Below are 18,026 nucleotides of genomic sequence, written 5' to 3'. Positions count from 1 at the left end.
ATAAACTATCACTTAGATTGGCAATTCGGAGTGGTAACTTAGGGTTCACAGGAACTAATGTGATCTCAGAGTCAGTGTTTAATAGTCTTTGAAAAGTTTGGGCTTTACTTTCTCCATTGTTCAGTTATATATGTTAAATATTGCTGTAATGATGTTAGGAAAAAGAAGGTTAAAAAGTGTGTCATGGTTAAAAGTCAGTCCCTTGAGTCAGGCACTTGAGTCATTCTGACTGGTGTTGAATACAGAATTCATCACTCTCTTAAAATATGACACTGCCAAAGTAAATAACGCTCTTTCAGCTTCAGTGACCTTGTCAATATAATGAATATGTCAATTCCACTGACCAATGGAATTTTTTCAATTAATTGAAATGAGCTACATAAATATTCAACACACTATCTGACACAGAGTAAACACTCAATACCTGCTAGTAATAATAATAATAGTTGTTAATAATAACATGAACATTTGATGTTGACACTGAGTTTTAGTTAAAGGTCTCCCTTCATATATGCATTCCATTGTCATTAGCCACTTTCATCAAAAGGTTAATCCTCTTTCTTTGCCAATCTCTTTCCTTCAGATCTTTCATTATAAATAATCAAGCAGTTTCATTTTCTACTTTTGGAAATAGTTTTTATGGAGGAGGACAATTGGGCTGCAATTCTTTTAACCATATGTTTCTCTATTGTGAATGAAAGAATATATTTAGTGTTCAGTTCTTCTGGGTCAACGATCTAGCTATTTCTTTCTCATCTAAATTTAGCTTTTCCAATCCAGTGTGTCTCCTTTCAGCCCCCTATACCCAAAGTGTAATTTTATCTTTCATTACAGGCATTGTTAACGATTTCCATTTGATCTCAACACTGTATTTATCTTGGGTTTTGCTCTACCTCTAAAATGTAGTGGGCTAATTTTAGGACTGCATTGAAGGGTTGAAATGTGTTATTTCTAAATATACTCTTGCAGCAAATTTTCATGAATAATAGAATTTAGTATTCCTTCTCCATTATCTGGTTATAACCACTATTACAATGCAGTATTCTCAGAAAAGTCCTTATGTTTTAAAATCTGTTATATAAAGTTTCCAAAAGTGATATAAATACACACCATTCCAAGTTACTCACAAAAATCTACCTGAAATGACCTAGATAGTCTAGTTTTGCCATATTCTTAGTTTTTAAAAAAAGTAATACCTATACAATTTGACCTTTTGTAGAAATTATTCTTATATTCACTCATATATAGACATTCTACTCTAAATATAATTTCAGATGGTCTCGTGAATGCCATGCACATACTTAGGATTGTATAAGCCATGCATCTTTCTGTCCACAGGGAAATAGCTCACCTCTCCCTTTTCTCTTCTCCATTCTCTTGGTCAAGATCTCACATATTTGAACCTACAATCAGATAATTTTCAGTTGTTAGCACATCTGAGAGAAACAGTTGAAATGTGCAAAAACCAGCTAAATTCAAATGCAATTCAAATACAAGTCAAGAGGACTACGCAGAATATGAACGTGAGTCATTAGAAAAATCTTAAGAGCCTTAATTTAAGCAATTATTCGTTATTAGATATTACAAAAATAGTATTCAAAATCATAATCACAATAATTATTCAAAAATAGTTCTGTGTCAAACATGTACAGTTGCATATTTTTGGCAACACTGACATTGCAATTTGGTAAAGGAAAGGATGGGCTACCTTACATCATACTCAAATACACACACATGTGCACACATACACAAATACACATACCACGTGATACCAATTGTTCATATTTAAAAAGCAAAACTTTAAAACTTTTAGTAGACAATATTGATCATATTGCAGTACCTCAGAATTTCTTAAGAGACACTAAATAGATAAACATAAAGGAAAATATTATACATGTACCTATAGTGAAATTGAATATTTCTATATATCAAAGTCTTCCTACAATACTAAGATATTTTCAGTATGAAGACCTTCTAAAGATAAGAAGTTAGAATATACAAGCTTTCCTACATATTAAAAAGTAAAATAAACACCAAGTATGGAGTTGACAATGAATACGAGAAAGAAATATACCACTAAAACCATAAAAATATTTTTGAGCCTTACTAGAAATAAGAGAAACGAAAATTAAAACCACAAAAATGTACCACAACATACTTCTTAATACTCATCTTCTGCAAAGTGTCATGAAGACTAAGTTTTTAAGCTCCTCTGTTTTGTAACCCAATTTATGTTCACCTTACCATCTACCAAACCCATGTGGATAAAATAGCTTTTTACTTGGTGTAGTCACCATGAGTAATTGGTAATCTTCACTCTTGAAGGATAAGAGTCTAAGGCAATATGATTGCTATCAGAAAAAATAGTAAGATGAAAGTTTATAAAATTTTTCAAGATTTATCTCACCCATTCTGTGGCCTTTCTTGGTGAATCATCTATGTACACTTGAAAATATTATGTATTCTGTAGTGGTTGTGCATGTTGTACAATCAAAATTATTTAGGTCAAGTTGGTTGTTAGTGTTTAAATCTAAGCTCTTGTTTCTTTCTTTGGCATTCAAAAATTTTAGTACATATTATTATGTTCATAATTTAGATTGTGGAATCCAGCAATGTTTTGTAATTCATAAAGAATATTTCAATAATTACAGGTTTGTTCTATATAAGTAACTCAAACTACAAATGAGAAAGAACAAGGAGGTGGAAGTAATCTTTTTTTCTTAAGAAGATTGGCCCTGAGCTAACATCTATTGCCAATCTTTCTCCGTTTTTTTTTTCCTCCCCAAAGCCCCAGTACATAGTTTTATGTCCTAGTTGTAAGTCCTCCTAGTTCTTCTATGTGGCATGCCACAACAGCATGACCTGACCAGCGGTGTGCAGGTCCATGCCCAGGATCTGAACAGGTGAACCTTGGGCCACTGAAGCAGAGTGTGCAAATTTAACCACTACGCCACCAGGCCAGCCCAGAACTGGTCTTTCAACGTCTGAACTCACTTACGTAAGTACATTTCATTTCATTAGTCTCTAGGCTTGGGACTGGGTTCAGCTGAGTTGTCTGTTTATTCTTGGTCTAGCAGTTCCATAAATTACTGAGAAGGTGATGTTAAAGTCTCCAGCTGTGATTGTGAATTTTTCTATTTCTCAATTTAGATTTGTCAGTTTTTGTCTTACTATTTTTAAAGCTCTTATACTATGTATATACATATTTAGGGCTGTCACATTTTCCTGATGAACTGACTCTCTGTCATTATGAAACGCACTTCTTTGCCTCTGATAGTACTCCATAGGGACACCAACTTTCTTCTGCTTACTCTGTGCATGATATATGTTTTTCCTATACTTTTGCTTTTAGCCTATCTTTTTGTCCGAGACAGAATAAACTTGACTCTTGCTCTTTTATTCAGTCTGACAACTTGTGCCTTTTTTGTTTTTGGAGAGTTCAGTACATTTACATTTAATGTAATCACAATGTAATTGCTTTTTATTTTCTTTTGTTCCATTTCTTTTTAAATCCATTTTCCTTCTTTCCAATTACTTTCTGTGAATTGTTAAATACCCTGTGTTCTATCTAAATTTTTATATTTTTCTATCCCACCCTTTAGCCAAAGACATTCTAACCTTTGACATAAAACTATGTATATCCCCATTCAGACTCTGTCCACTCCCTCCTTGCCACCTGCATAGCTTCCACTTCTCTTTCACCTGATTAGCAAATTACGGCTACTTAGCCCACAACTCCAATCTCTTCAGTTTATGCCTCACCTTCCTCATTCAAAAGGCCGGGATGTTTTGGAAGCTTAAATTAATTTGTTTTCTTTTTCTTAAGGACCAAAGATTTTTACTGCTCTTTACACAATTCCTGAAAACAACAGAAGCATATATTCTGTCTAGTTTCATAGCTGTTTTCAACAGCAGGGAAAGTCAAGTACCAGTTACTATGTTATGGCTGGAAGAAAAGAGTTCCATGGGGCTGCTTTTCAAATGGATACTAATTATCAGCAGAAGGGGTTCTGACTGTACCCTAAAACTCAGACCTTCACTGTGATTATTCATGAGGTCTGCCAGAGTTCCATACAATATATTTTTTCTCAAAGACTCCTATTCCATGGAGTGTGGATTGTTGTAAGGAATAAATGGCCAAATATCTTGCATCACAACCAGAATTTTCTGCAAATCCCCTTTTTTGTTTCCAGGTCACATTCAAGAGTGACAGTCTTTAATGCAGTAAATGTGTCAGAACAGTATGCCCAGATACAGGAAATGTTGTCACTAAAATCAAAGGAGTTTCACAATGTGCTGTGTCTCTTTCTCCAGGATGAGAGGTGCAGTACAATATCTTGTCTCTCACTTTATGTGAATATTTAGTTTATTTAAACTTAATATGTTAACTTTATTAGGATTAATCCTATTATCCTGCTATTTGTTTTTTCTTTTGTTGTTCCATCTATCTTTTGCTCCATTTTTTCTTTCTGTCCTGCTTGCCAATAGATCAATTATATTTCATATTATGCTTTATCTCTTCTATTTGTATTTTAGGAACACATTTTTGTTTTACTTATGAATATTTTATCAGTTGGTGAGGGGATTAAAATATGCATGCCGTATTCACCCCACCTACTATGAACATTATATCATTTCAAATATAATGTAGAATATAAAACCATTATACTCCATTACAACTTGGCCTCTACTTCTTTTGTATCCTGCTATTTCTATTGATAGCAAGAAATCTATTAACATTTCATCATTCCTAGCATCATCTTTGAGCTGCAGAGACTAAGCACTAGAAGAATATTGCATTCTCCCTATCAATTCATTAGTTTAAAAACTGGTGAGAAGTTCTTTTGATAGTATTTTTAGAAGATGGCTAAGGAGGTTTTAAATAATATATCCATTCCAATATTCTTATCTCTCTGGGCTATCACTTATTGTATGTCAGGGAGAAGCTGACATTTCAAGCTCATTAACTATAGGCCATTGGTGAGTCCAAGTTCAATTTGTCTTTAGTAGTTTATTAAAATTATTCCCCTGGGCTTCAGGCAAGATATTAAAATTCTAATCCCTAGTATCCATTTCCATATTAATACAGTAATCCTACTGAGCCTTGTATTTCTCCTCCTTTGTATAACGCCTTTAGTATATAATCCCACGTGTACTCCCTACTGACACAGTCTGGTGACTGCTCGCCTTTCTTTCAGTGTACAGTTATCACTTCCATGAGCTTTCCATATAATTCCCATGTGGACTATATTGGGTGCCATACACTGAATGTATGAATCCCCCCGAAATTCATATGTTGAAATCTTAACCACCAATGCAGTGATATTAGGAAGTGGGACCTTTGGGAGATGATTGGGACATGAGGGCATAGCTCTTATGACTGAGATGAGTTTCCTTATAAAAGAGCTCCTGAGAGCTCCTTTGCCCCTTTGCCCCTTCCTCCATGTGAAGATAAGTGAGAAAAAGGCAGTCTGCAACCCAGAAGAGGCCTCTCAGCCAAATTTATCCGTGCTGGCACCTTGATCTTGGACTTGCAGCCTCAGAATGCTGAGAAATAAATTTCTGTTGTCTATAAGCCACATAGTCTATGGCACTTTGTTATAGCAGCTTGAGCGGACTAAGACAATGGGTATCTAACTTAATTCGTGGACACACAGAAAACATGTGGTGGTAGGATGTAACCTGAGGAGAATCCACATCACAACAGCCATGGGTGTGATGCTTAAAAGATTTAAGGCAGAAAAAAATAGTTTCCCTCAGATAACTGTGTAGGCGCTTCCTCCCCTAGTAATAGAATTTGAGGTGGATTTGTGGTTGCAGTCTCCAGTGTATTGGTATCTACTCGGATGTCTCTAATCCATACCTCCATGTCCCACTCCTTCTCCATCAGTGTACATTTTCACCATGGAAAACCAGGGAAGGGTGAACATTGATTTTGCACTAAATCTATAGAACCCTCAGAATAATTCCACATGTGAATTTCTCTCACCAACATGTCAATGTTCTAGCTGAGAGAGGAGAAAGTAGAATGTGAAGAATCATCTGCCCTAGTGCCTTAATGATCAGACACAGACATGGAATCCATTAGCTCTATCCATATGCAATTTGTGAGAACTCTGTCACATGCAACACCTGAGAGCAAAAGAACTAGGAAAATACAGTTTAGCTGGGCAACTATCTGTAGAATCACTACTTTATCGCTCTGGAAAAAGGGAAAAAGTATCACTCTGCCACATGTGTATGTGGTAAATTTATACATTCCAAAATTGGGAAAGTGGTTTAATACATAGAAGAAGGAGAAAGAAGAATGAGATTAGAGGTGGATACACATGTTGTTTTAAGTGTATTTATATTTCACAATTTATATTGCAAGTGATGTATTTGTTTTCTATTGCTGCTGTAATTACAACAAACTGAGTGACTTAAAACAACACAAATTTATTCTCTTAAAGTTCTGGAGGTCAGAAGTCTAGTCAAGGTGTTGGCAATTTTATGTTCCTTCTCGAAACATCAGAGGGAGAATTTGTTTCCTTCTCTTTTCCAGTGTCTTGCTCCCACCTGCGTTTCTCAGTTCGCGGCCTCTTCCTCTCTCTCTTCAGGGCATCAGTCCAGCCTCTGCTTTTATTGCCCATCTCCTTCTGCTTCTCACATTTTTGCCTTTCTCTTAGAAGGACTATTGTGATTAGATTGAACCCATCTGGATAATCCAGAATAATTGTCCCATCTCAAGGTTTATAACTTAATTTCATCTGTAAAGACTCTTTGACTACGTAAAATAACTTATTCACATTGGAATTAGTACATGGATATCTTTGGGGGCCCATTTTTCAGCCTATCACAAGTAGCTTGGGGTTTGCATATATATTATTTCATTTTGTTAATAAACCTTCATTACAATGTAACTGTAAAGGTGGCTTTAATAGAAAATCTGAATAGGTAGGTTTATAAATCAATGAAATCTTTGAAAGAATCCTAAAAAAAAATGATAGGAAAGAAAATGGAAACTGGAACAGTAACAACAACCATGCTGGTGTCCAATTAACTCCATCAGATCTATTGGAGTATATATGGCACGCACCTAATTTTCAAAATTAATTTAATTAATTTGCTAAAATTTAATATAAGCAGAATAAACATGGTGGCATATCATAAGAATTCCATCCTTAACTTATGCAAAATTATCCAAAGCAAGTACAAAGAGTGAAACCACGAACTCTATTTCCAGGGGAAGTAGGAGACAAGCAAATGTGCAAATTTTAAAAATACGTGTGAGGGCAATTTAATTAAATGTTAAACAAACTTTGGATTCCTGGAATAAACAACAGTTAGTCATGATGTAGTATCATTTTCAAAAATATTGCTGGATATTATTTGGTAACATTTAGTTAAGGATGTTATATCCATGTTCTTGAGTGATATTAAGCTTAGTTGTCTTTCATTATATTGTCTTTGTCTGATTTGAAAAGCAAAGATTGCTGACTTCAAAAAAAAGCAGTTTTCACTCCACTTAATTTTTGGAAAGATTTGGGGTAGAATTGGTATTATTTCTTTCTTGAATGTTTGTTAGAATGCACAGAGAGATGACAATGGGAAGACCCACAGAAAGAATGCCATGCTGAAATGGGATAACGGAGTGATGCATCTACAAGGCAGACAACACCAACGATTTCCAGCAGACCACCAAAACCAGGAAGAGACAAGGAAGGAACCCCTACAGGTTTCAGCGGGGGCATGGCACTGCTGACACCTTGATTTTGGACTTCTAGCCTCCAGAACTGGAAGAAAATAAATTTCTGTTGTCCTGAGTCACCCACTTTATGATACTATTACAATAGCCTGGAAAACTAATACAGAAGGCAAGTGAAAAAAATTATATGCAACTCATATTAAGAACAAAAGATTAATTTCTCCGGTATATAAACAGCTTTTCCAAATTGAAAGAAACAAAAGTAGAAACATGTTCAAAAGTGGTGCATAAATAATTATCCAAGAGGAAGTACAAATATTTCTTAATTATATGAAATAAAATGATCAATTTCATTCATAGCAGGAGAAATGCATAATAGAATTTTATTACCATTCCATTTTTACTTTTCAGATTGGAAAAGAACTCAACATATTTTAGCATGCTTTGTTGGCAGGGGTATAGAAAAATAGGCATTCCTACAGATTCTTGGAGGAAGTTTAAATAATACAAACCTGTGGATATCACCTATGGCAACCTGTGCTTAAAAAAAGCCAAACACAGATCAAGAAATTCCACTTCTGAGAATTTATTCTATAGCTCTTGCACAGATACAAAATGAGTTATTTGCAGATTTATCATTATGATTTTATTTATGATAAAAAAATATTGGAACTATTTTAATGCTCATCAGCAGAAGACTGATTCAGTGAGCCATTGTAAATCCATCAAATCGCATGACGTAAGGATATAAAACAAATCAGAATTCTCCATACGTGTTGAATGTAAAATCATCTCCTAAATGTATATTTAAGTGAAAAAAATGAGATCAGAATAATGTATATAATTTGTTACCATTGGTATTGAAACAAGAAAACAGAAGTTTATATTTGTATATTTGTGATATACATTTTTTAAAAATTATATATAAACAAAATTTCTCCAGAAGATGAAAGCAATAATATTGTTGGCCTATAATGAGGGGACCTGGGTGGTTGAAGGATGAGAATATGAAAAAGAATTTTGCTCTATCATTTTGCACATTTTGAACTTTGAATATTAATAGTGAATATGAAAAATTTACAAAAATAAGATTTGATGTAATTCAACAAAATTTTATTAAGCATGACATCATGTAGAATCCTGTGGTTTAATTTTATTAATGTAACAAATACTTCAATGGTGCTTGCTCTGTGCCAATTACTGTTCTAAGCCCTTTTGGCCTCTTGTGGGTCTGACGATTGGCAGTCTACCAGAGTCACACATTTATCCAAAGTAATTGATGTTGAGAATTTGAAAATAAGAGACATTTACTAACAGCAGCTAATAAGTGCGAGGTATAGTGTTTTACTTTAAAAGATTACAGAAGTGATTCAAGCCCATTTTTTATCTCAAAGCTCTCACAACCTAATTTATTACTGAAGTGAATGCTTACAACCTTAATTAGTAAAGACGGCTCTATTCTAATTCTTTTACTCAATCTAAACTTGTGAAAATGTGGCCTTTGGTTTATCTACTTACAGTGAATTGTTAGCGTTCAAGTTTTCATGGTTTTGTGAATCCTGGGAAGCAATTAATATGCCTGGTATTATATGCAACTATCATTTTATATAAGATTATTGCAGATAATTCTTGATGATATTCTTATGTGTTTATATGTTTTGTGAAAAAGCATTGATAGCTGTTCTCTGGAATGCTTTTACAAGGATATTTGTATAGTGAGTGCCTTGGAAATTAGAGATAGTGTCTCCTTCTGGGATGGAAGGCACATATGGTTCCTAACCAGGATTATAAAGATAATATCTCCCTACAAAGCAAAGGTTAGACAGAGTTGACAATTCGCTCTTATAAGACTGGGTTTCCTTTGCTCAGGATTCCTCACTTGTGACGCAAACCCACTGTGTATGCAGCATCCACCTGGGCCCTCCTCTGCATCTCGCACCATGGGAACTGGGGGACAAGAGGATGCAAACATGATGTTCATCCTGCCTCCCTGCCATGGTCCTTGACTCAGGAGTGAACAGTCTTCTACCAACAGCTATGAAACCGTGGCCAGCTAAATTGTTAAGCTGCATTAAGATAAAATCTCATACCCTCCACAATTCTTGTTGGTTGTTTTCAATTAACTCCTTTTTTTTTGGCATGAGTACTTTTAGATACAAAACATGGACTCCTATTATGACAAATACATTTTATTTCTTATTCTAACAAAGGATCTAGGCATGTCTTACAACCTGATGTGTCTAATCACAAAAACACTGCAGATGCACACACATACACACAAATACTTATTACTTTAAAAGATTCATATAAATAATATGTTTAAAAATAAGTAATCAACATGATTGTTTGATGAACTATACATATGCCTATCTTTCATACTCCCAAGCAACTGAATTCATTTAGTTTGAAAAAAAATGATGGGTTTAAAGCCAAAAGAAGTATTTTTGCTTTCCCATCATGTATTTTTAAAATTATGATGCTAAGGTCATTTGATTCATGGTATAAACTCTTATTTATAAATCATTTTATAAATAAGAACAAAATTATTGTTAAGCTAATTTGCTTATTTTGATTTTGTGTATCAAAGTCATATAGATGCATATATGTGGAAAATACACAATTTGGAAGAATCTATATTTTTAAAATATTTGCAAGTTTTAAGAAAGCATGTAGCCTTCATAATGGAATTTAGCTTTATGTTACAGAAATTACAATACCTTGCATTTCCCAAATTTCCACTTTAAAGGAATTAGCCTAAGATATAATTAAAAAAAGAAAATGCTGTAAGTGAAGTGTTACATAACACTAACATATTCACAACCACACAAAACTATATGAAATCTGTATATCTCACAATTAAAACACAAAGATCTGCATATTTTAATATCTGATTCTATCAACTATTGTTAGTATTGGATTTTGGGTGATTTTTTTCTCAATTATTCTGGTTTTCTTATGTTGCTTTTATATTTCTTTGCATTAATGAAGAGAAAACAAAAAGTTAAAATTAATTCTTATCTCCTGCAAGCCTAAAACACCATATATATAATTTTTATAATTTATAAAACAATTAAAGTTAATCATTTTGCTAATTTATTTCCTAGTTATAGAAATTGACAAAGAAAGAATTGATTATATCTTGAAGCTTCCTAGAGGTATCCAAGAATAATGGATTTAAATATATGAAACCTCTTCAAACTTACATGGAAAAAGTAGATTTTTCTGATGGAGGTTTCATGATTCTGTCTTTAACTTGCTCAAATGTAATCTGAGCAAGGCTCTGCTATGAAAAATAGTGATACCAAACAGTGCAAATGACTTTTCACCTTCATCAGATTGGCTGTTAAGAAAAATCATATATATCTCTCTACATGCAGGGAGTACAATAAAAAGGAAAGGAGAATAACCTGAAGTTTATCTACTTTAATAAACAATATGTATACTTTTATTTTATATTGTTGGAAGTGAAAATATATTGAGACTAGAAAATTTAGATTTTTTAAATCTTTAAGAATAGAAGTAATGAGAAAAGACTGACATTAATTTTTTCCAGCTTAGTGAGGTATAATTGACAAATAAAAATTGTATATATTTAAGGTGTACAATGTAATGATTTGATACACCTATATATTTTGAAATGATTACCATAGTCAGGCTAATTAACACATACATCACCTCACAAATCTACCATTTTGTGAGTTTGTGCACTGAGCACACTTAAGAATCACACTCTTCGCAAATTTCAAGTATACGATTCAGTATTATTAACTATAGTTATCATACTATACATTAGATCCCCAGAACTTGTTTGCATTATAACTTCCATTTAAAGTTGAAAGTAGGTTTTCTCTCTGTGCTATAAGAATTACACTCCAATTTATACTAGACAATTCCTTTGTTTTAGAATATTATCAGAATGAGTTCATTAGTTAAGCAAATGTAAGTGCCCGCTCATCAACTATGAATTTACCACTAATGTATATTTAAATGTTCATTTTGAGGAATGTAAATTATAAATTAGACAAGTTAGTTACAAAGACATTAAATAAAAAAAATTATGGAACGTTTCAATTTTCTAAATGCAAAAGACACATTTTGAGAATATATATATTTGAATATTTATTCTTTCATAATGTAATAACAAATATACATTTATTTTTGAAAAATATCTTTTTGAGTTTTTAACAACAGTAAACCTAGCATTGTACAAAGCTTCATCAATAAGTCAAAATGACTGAATTCAAAACTGACAACTGACAACAAAAAGAGCATACCCTCCACACAGGAGAAAATGTCTTTGGGTTACATGCTAACCATGGAGACTACTTTTTTGTTGACAGAGAGCCCTTTACCTCCTTCTTGGAACAAGGGAATTGTGAGTCTTGGGATAACATGGGCAGCTGGGATTTTCAAAATGATTCAATATAACCTGATTTGAGACTTTAAAACTACAATTAAAAAATATATATGTATTTATATATTTATTTTACATTAGCTTGCTTGGTTCTCAATTAATTCTCTTTTTCTTCATATTATTTTAAAGCTTTTGTTCTGTTTTTTCAGATAGCTATTTATCTATTTTTCTGATTTACAAATGACAGAAAATTTGTAAATGTATCTAGTTAGCAAATTACATTCATTTGCCTAGCGTATATTGAATAGTTAGCTTATTTTAAAATAAGCAGGTCAAAGAATAAAGAAAAAAGAAAACAGCGACGATATGTTATCTGAGTACCTTTACAGGATACTCATCTTTCAAGCAAATCTCTTTTGGGATGTTCGGTTTAGCAAAACCTCTGCCAACAACGTACACTTTCTGTTAGGATAGCATTTTCTGGAAGATCTCTCTTTACGTTACGCTCATTTGCAGATGGAATCCCACCTGCTTTGTTTCCCTCCAGAATCCTTGACCCTTTATTGAACTCCAGTGAGTTACCACCGTCAAATGCCTATTGCGTTTTAGAACAAAGCACACATAGAGGAGCATTAGTTGGATCAAGGGAGCTCCAAATACCAGTATTTCACAATTATATTGGAAAAAAGCTGAAACAATGCAAAAAGCAATTTTATTCTAACGTTGAAAATTCTTAGAGAAATGACATTAATTCTGTAATTGCACAGTTATGTCATCTATAGGTGACGTTTTGTGCTTTAAAAATAAAATCCTGATTATAATATTCACAAAAGTAAAGATAGCTGTTTTAGTAAGTATTAACAAGATAAAAACAGTCATTTCAGGCTGACCTTCTGTTAACTAAGCACTGTCAGATATGAGAGTCCTGCTCAGCAAGTTTCCTGCTCGTGGATTTAGAGTTCTTAAGAGCTCTGTGACTAGACTATTGCTCACTGCAAGACTCCATAATTTGTTCCAAATTATCACACTTAAGGAAGGATCTTTAAAGCTTCCATCATTACACAAAAGCTGCATTTGGTTTCATAGTATTCTACTTTGGCATTTTAAAATTAGATAGTTTGAGGGTATTTCATTCCCTTTGAAAAGTTAAACCTGTGGTAATTAGTCACCAATCGCAAAGCTATATTTACGACATTATTGTACTCTCGGCTTACCAGGGCATTGTAATTTTGTCACAAATTTCACTCACGATTAAAATTAATATTTTTAGTTTCCATTTGACATTAAAGCAATTTAAAACCAGTAATGAGTAGCCTGGTGTCAAAGAAAACTTTTAAACAATAACTGCTCTACTCTAGTCAAGCACCATAGAAACACCTGTGGACCTACCACAATCCATGCCAGCCAAAGCCAAGTAGGCAAATAGTCTTCTACCCTCATGAAGCTCAAAAGAGGTGCCTCAACACACTTGCCCCCTTCCAGGGTGGTGTCAGAGAAGAATAGGTAGGAAGCCAGGTTTTTGTTTCTTTGGCAGATAATGAGCTCCCCATCCCTAACCTGTTGTGTTAGTGGAGACCATTTGGAAAGCCTGGATTTCCAGCCCCACCTAGTTCTATAAAACTCTCCTCCCACGCCTTGAGGAGATATGTCAGGGGAAGTCTAGAGCACACTCGGGACTTTTACCCTCAGCCAGTGATAACAGGAGGACCTTGTCTATGGTATCAGTGAAAATCACATGATTAGCTGTAATTCCCAGGCCTGAGGAGACCCTTCCCCCTTCCACTGCAGTGTCAATGGAGGATGAATTGAAAACTTGAACTTCTACCTCCTCCTGGCAATAACAAAGCAGTAAACCCCTTCCCACTGCTACAAGAGAGTCAGAGAAAATCAGCTAAAACAGAAGGTCGAATAAAATCCAGAATCTCAGAACATAATACAAAAATGTCCACATTTCAGTTTGTCCACAAATCACTTGTCATATCAAGAACCAAAATGATCTGAAATTGAATGAAAAAAGATAGCAGATATCACATCAAGGTGGTAGATTTTTGGAATTATCTGATGACTATTTGAAAGCAGTCATGATAAAAATGTTTCAATAACACTTATGAACATAGTTAAAACAAATGAAACAACAGAAAGTCTCATGAAGGAAATGCAAAGTCTCAGCAAAACAAAAATAGAAGCTATAAAGAAGAACCAAATGAAAATTGTAGAATTAAAAGATGTAATAATCAAAATAAAAAGCTCAAATGTGAACTCAATAGCAGGATGAATTATAAAGAGGAAAGCATCAGTAAGCTGGAAAATGGAACAGTATAAATTATGTAATCTGAACAGACAGGAAAAAAAAGAAGAGCATCAAGGATCTCTGGTACCATCTTAGTCCATTTGGGCTTCTATAACAGAATACCATACACTAGATGGTGTATAAACAAGAGAAATTTATTTCTCATAGGTCTGGAGGCTGGGAAGTCCAAGATCAAGAAACCATCAGATTCAGTGTCTGATGAGAGCCTGCTTCCTGGTTCATAGATGGCCTTTTTTCCCTGGGTCCTCACATGGTGAAAGGGGTGAAGGAGCTCTCTGGTATCTCTTCTATCAGGGCACTAATCCTATTTTTGACGGCTCTGCCCTCATGATTTAATTGCTTCCCAAAGGCCTACCTCTTGACTAATATCACGTTGGATGTTAGGATTTCAATATATGAACTTTGGGAAGAGGGGACAAAAACATTGTCTATAGCAGGCACTAAAACAAAAGATCTAACATTCATGCCATTGGCGTCCTGGATAGAGCAGAGAAAGTGGATGCAGTTGGAATAGTACTTGAAGAAATTGGGGCCGGCCCTGTGGCTGAGTGGTTAAGTTCACAGGCTCTGCTGCAGTGGCCCAGGGTTTCACCAGTTCAGATCCTGGGCACGGACATGGCACTGCTCATCAGGCCACATTGAGGTGGCGTCCCACATGCCACAACTAGAAGGACCTGCAACTAAGATATGCAACTATGTACCGGGGGGATTGGGGAGATAAAGCAGGAAAAAAAAAAAAAAACGATTGGTAAAAGTTGTTAGCTCAGTTGCCAATCTTTAAAGAAAAGAAAAGAAATAATGGCTGAAAACTTCTCAAATTTGGTGTGAGAAAATTCTACAGATTCAAGAGACTTAGAGAATTCCAAACAAGATATACCTAAAGTAATCCATGCCAAGACACATCATAATTACACTTCTAAAAACTAAAGACGAAGGAATAATCTTTAAAGTGGCCAGAAAATAATGACATCTGACCTATGGAGAAACGTTTTGAATGATAGTGTATTTCTCATAAGAAAACATGAAAACCAGAAAGAAGCGACACAGTTTATTTCAAGTACTGAAAGGAAATAGCTATCAACCCAGAATCCTATACTGAGAAAAACTATCCTTCAGGAGGAGAGAGGAAAATTAAGAAATTATCAGATAAAGGAAAACTAACAGAAATTGTTGTCTGCAGACCTGCACTATAAGAATAGCCAAAGGAATTTTTCTAAACAGAAGAGAAAGAATAAAAACAGAATGTTAGAATATTAGAAAGGAAGGAATAAGATAGTAAGAAAAAAATATGAGTAAATGCATTAGGCTTTCATTCTGTTCTTGAGTTTTCTAAATTATATTTGATAGTTGAAGTCAAAATTGTAAGACTGTCTGATCCAATTTCAAAAACATGTAGAGAAAAACGTTAAGACAATTATTTAATAAATTTGGAAGATAAAACGATGTAAAGTGTGGTAAAGTTTCTATACTTCACCAGAAGTGGTAAAAACATGATACCAGTAGACTAGGATAAGTCATGTATCTATATGGAATACCTAGAGAAACTACTAAAAAAGCTATACAAAGGGATACACTAAAAAACCACTATGGATAAACAAAAAGACATTCTAAAACAGGTTCAAGCATCCACAGGCAGAGAGGAGAAGAAAAATAGAGAAACAAAAATCAGAAAGAATAAACAAAATAAAATATCATATTTTAGCCCTAATGTATCAATAAATACATTAAATACAAGTCTAAATACACTAATTAGGCAGAGATGTCAGGATGGATTAAAAGACATTACCAAATTGTTTGCTTTCTACAAGAAACTCAGCTCCCTTATGAACAATATAAAGAGGTTGAAAGTAAAAGAACGGAAAAGATGTATCATGTAAATATAATTCAAAGGAAAAAAGGTATGGTTATATTAATATCAGGTAAAGCAAATTTCAGAGCAGAGAAAATTACCAGAGACAGAGACATTACATAATAATAAGTCACTCCACTAGGAAGAAATAACCTTCATAAAGGTGTATTCACAAAAATAAAAAACAGCAGCAAACTGTATAAATCAAAAACGGATAAAACTGAAAGGAAAGTAGAAAAATCCACAACAATACTTGAAGATTTTAATCATTCTCCCAAAAGTTGATATTACAACTTCACAGAAGATAAGCACAGATGTAGAAGAACTCAACACTGTCAACCAACAGTATCTAATCAACAAAATAGACCTAATAGCAGAAGAGTATACGTTCTGAACAAGTGCCCACAAAAGATATAACCAGATAGACCATATCCCGGGCTGGAAACAAACCTGAATGAATTTAAAGAATTGAAATCATATGGAGTCTTCTCTGAATTCAGGGGAAATAAACTAGAAATCCATAACATAAAAATAACAGGAGAATCTCCAAACACTTTGAAGCTACCCAACACATTTCCAAATAATCTACTGGTCAAAGAAGAAGTCACAAGGGAAATTAAAAAAAAAGATTGATCTGAATGAAAATGATAATACAACATATCAAAATCTGTGTGACACAGCTAAGGAAGAGTTTAAAGGGAAATTTATAGAACTAAGTATACATACTATAACAAAGGAAAGTATCAAATTAATAATCTAAGTGCCCATCTAAGGAATTTAGACAAAGAACAGTGAAATAAACCTAAAGCAAGCAGAGTAATGTGAAAATCCTAGTAAGTGCAATAAAGCAAGAAATGGAAATAGAAGGCATAAAGATCAGGAAAGAAGAAATAAAACTGTTTATTCACAGATAACATGATTGTCTATATAGAAAATCCCAAGGAATCTAGGGAAAAAGAAAAAAAAAACCTCCTAGAATTAATAACTGAGTTGAGCAAGGTCACAGGGTACAAGATACACATTTAAAAATTCAATTAGATTTCTATATACCATCAATGAATATGCAGACAGCTACATTAGAAATATAATTTACAATCACTCAAGAATAATAAAATATTTATGTGTAAATTTAATAAAATATGTCTAAGACACGCTGAAAACTGTACAATGCTGACAAAGAGGTAAAAAAAAAACTAAGTAACGACAGGGACAGACTATGTTTATGGATTGGAATACTCAACATAGTAAAAGTATAAATTCTCCCTGAGTTGATACACAGGGTTAACACAATTTCTATCAAAATTCCATGAATTTTTTTTGTATATGTAGCAAATATTAGTCTCCAATTTATATGGAAATACAAATGAATTAGAATAGTTAAAACAATTTTAAAAGAGAATAAAGTTGGAAGAATAAGTCTACTGAATTTCAGGACTTATAATGAAGTTACAAGAATCAAGACTGTGTAATATTGGCAGAGGGATAGACATATAGATCAAAGGAACAGAATAGAAATCAGATGTTATCCACACAAATATGCCCAACAGATTTTTGTTATACATGCAAACATGATCCAATGAAGGAAAGAAAAGAGTTCAAGTTGATACTAAAAGTATGATCCATAAAACGAAAAAAAAAGATAAACTGGACTTCATCAACATCAAATTTGTTGCTCTGCAAACAATCCTATTTAGAGGTCCCTTAATAAAGAGAAAAGACAAGTTGCAGAGAAGTGAAGATTTATGTTCACAAAAAATCCTGGGTACATGGATGTTTATAGATGCTTTATTTATAATAGCCTCAAAGTGGAAAATATTTAGATGTT

Source organism: Equus caballus, chromosome 17, assembly GCF_041296265.1.
Source record: "Equus caballus isolate H_3958 breed thoroughbred chromosome 17, TB-T2T, whole genome shotgun sequence".
NCBI lineage: Eukaryota > Metazoa > Chordata > Mammalia > Perissodactyla > Equidae > Equus > Equus caballus.
This window is presented reverse-complemented; position numbering follows the sequence as displayed.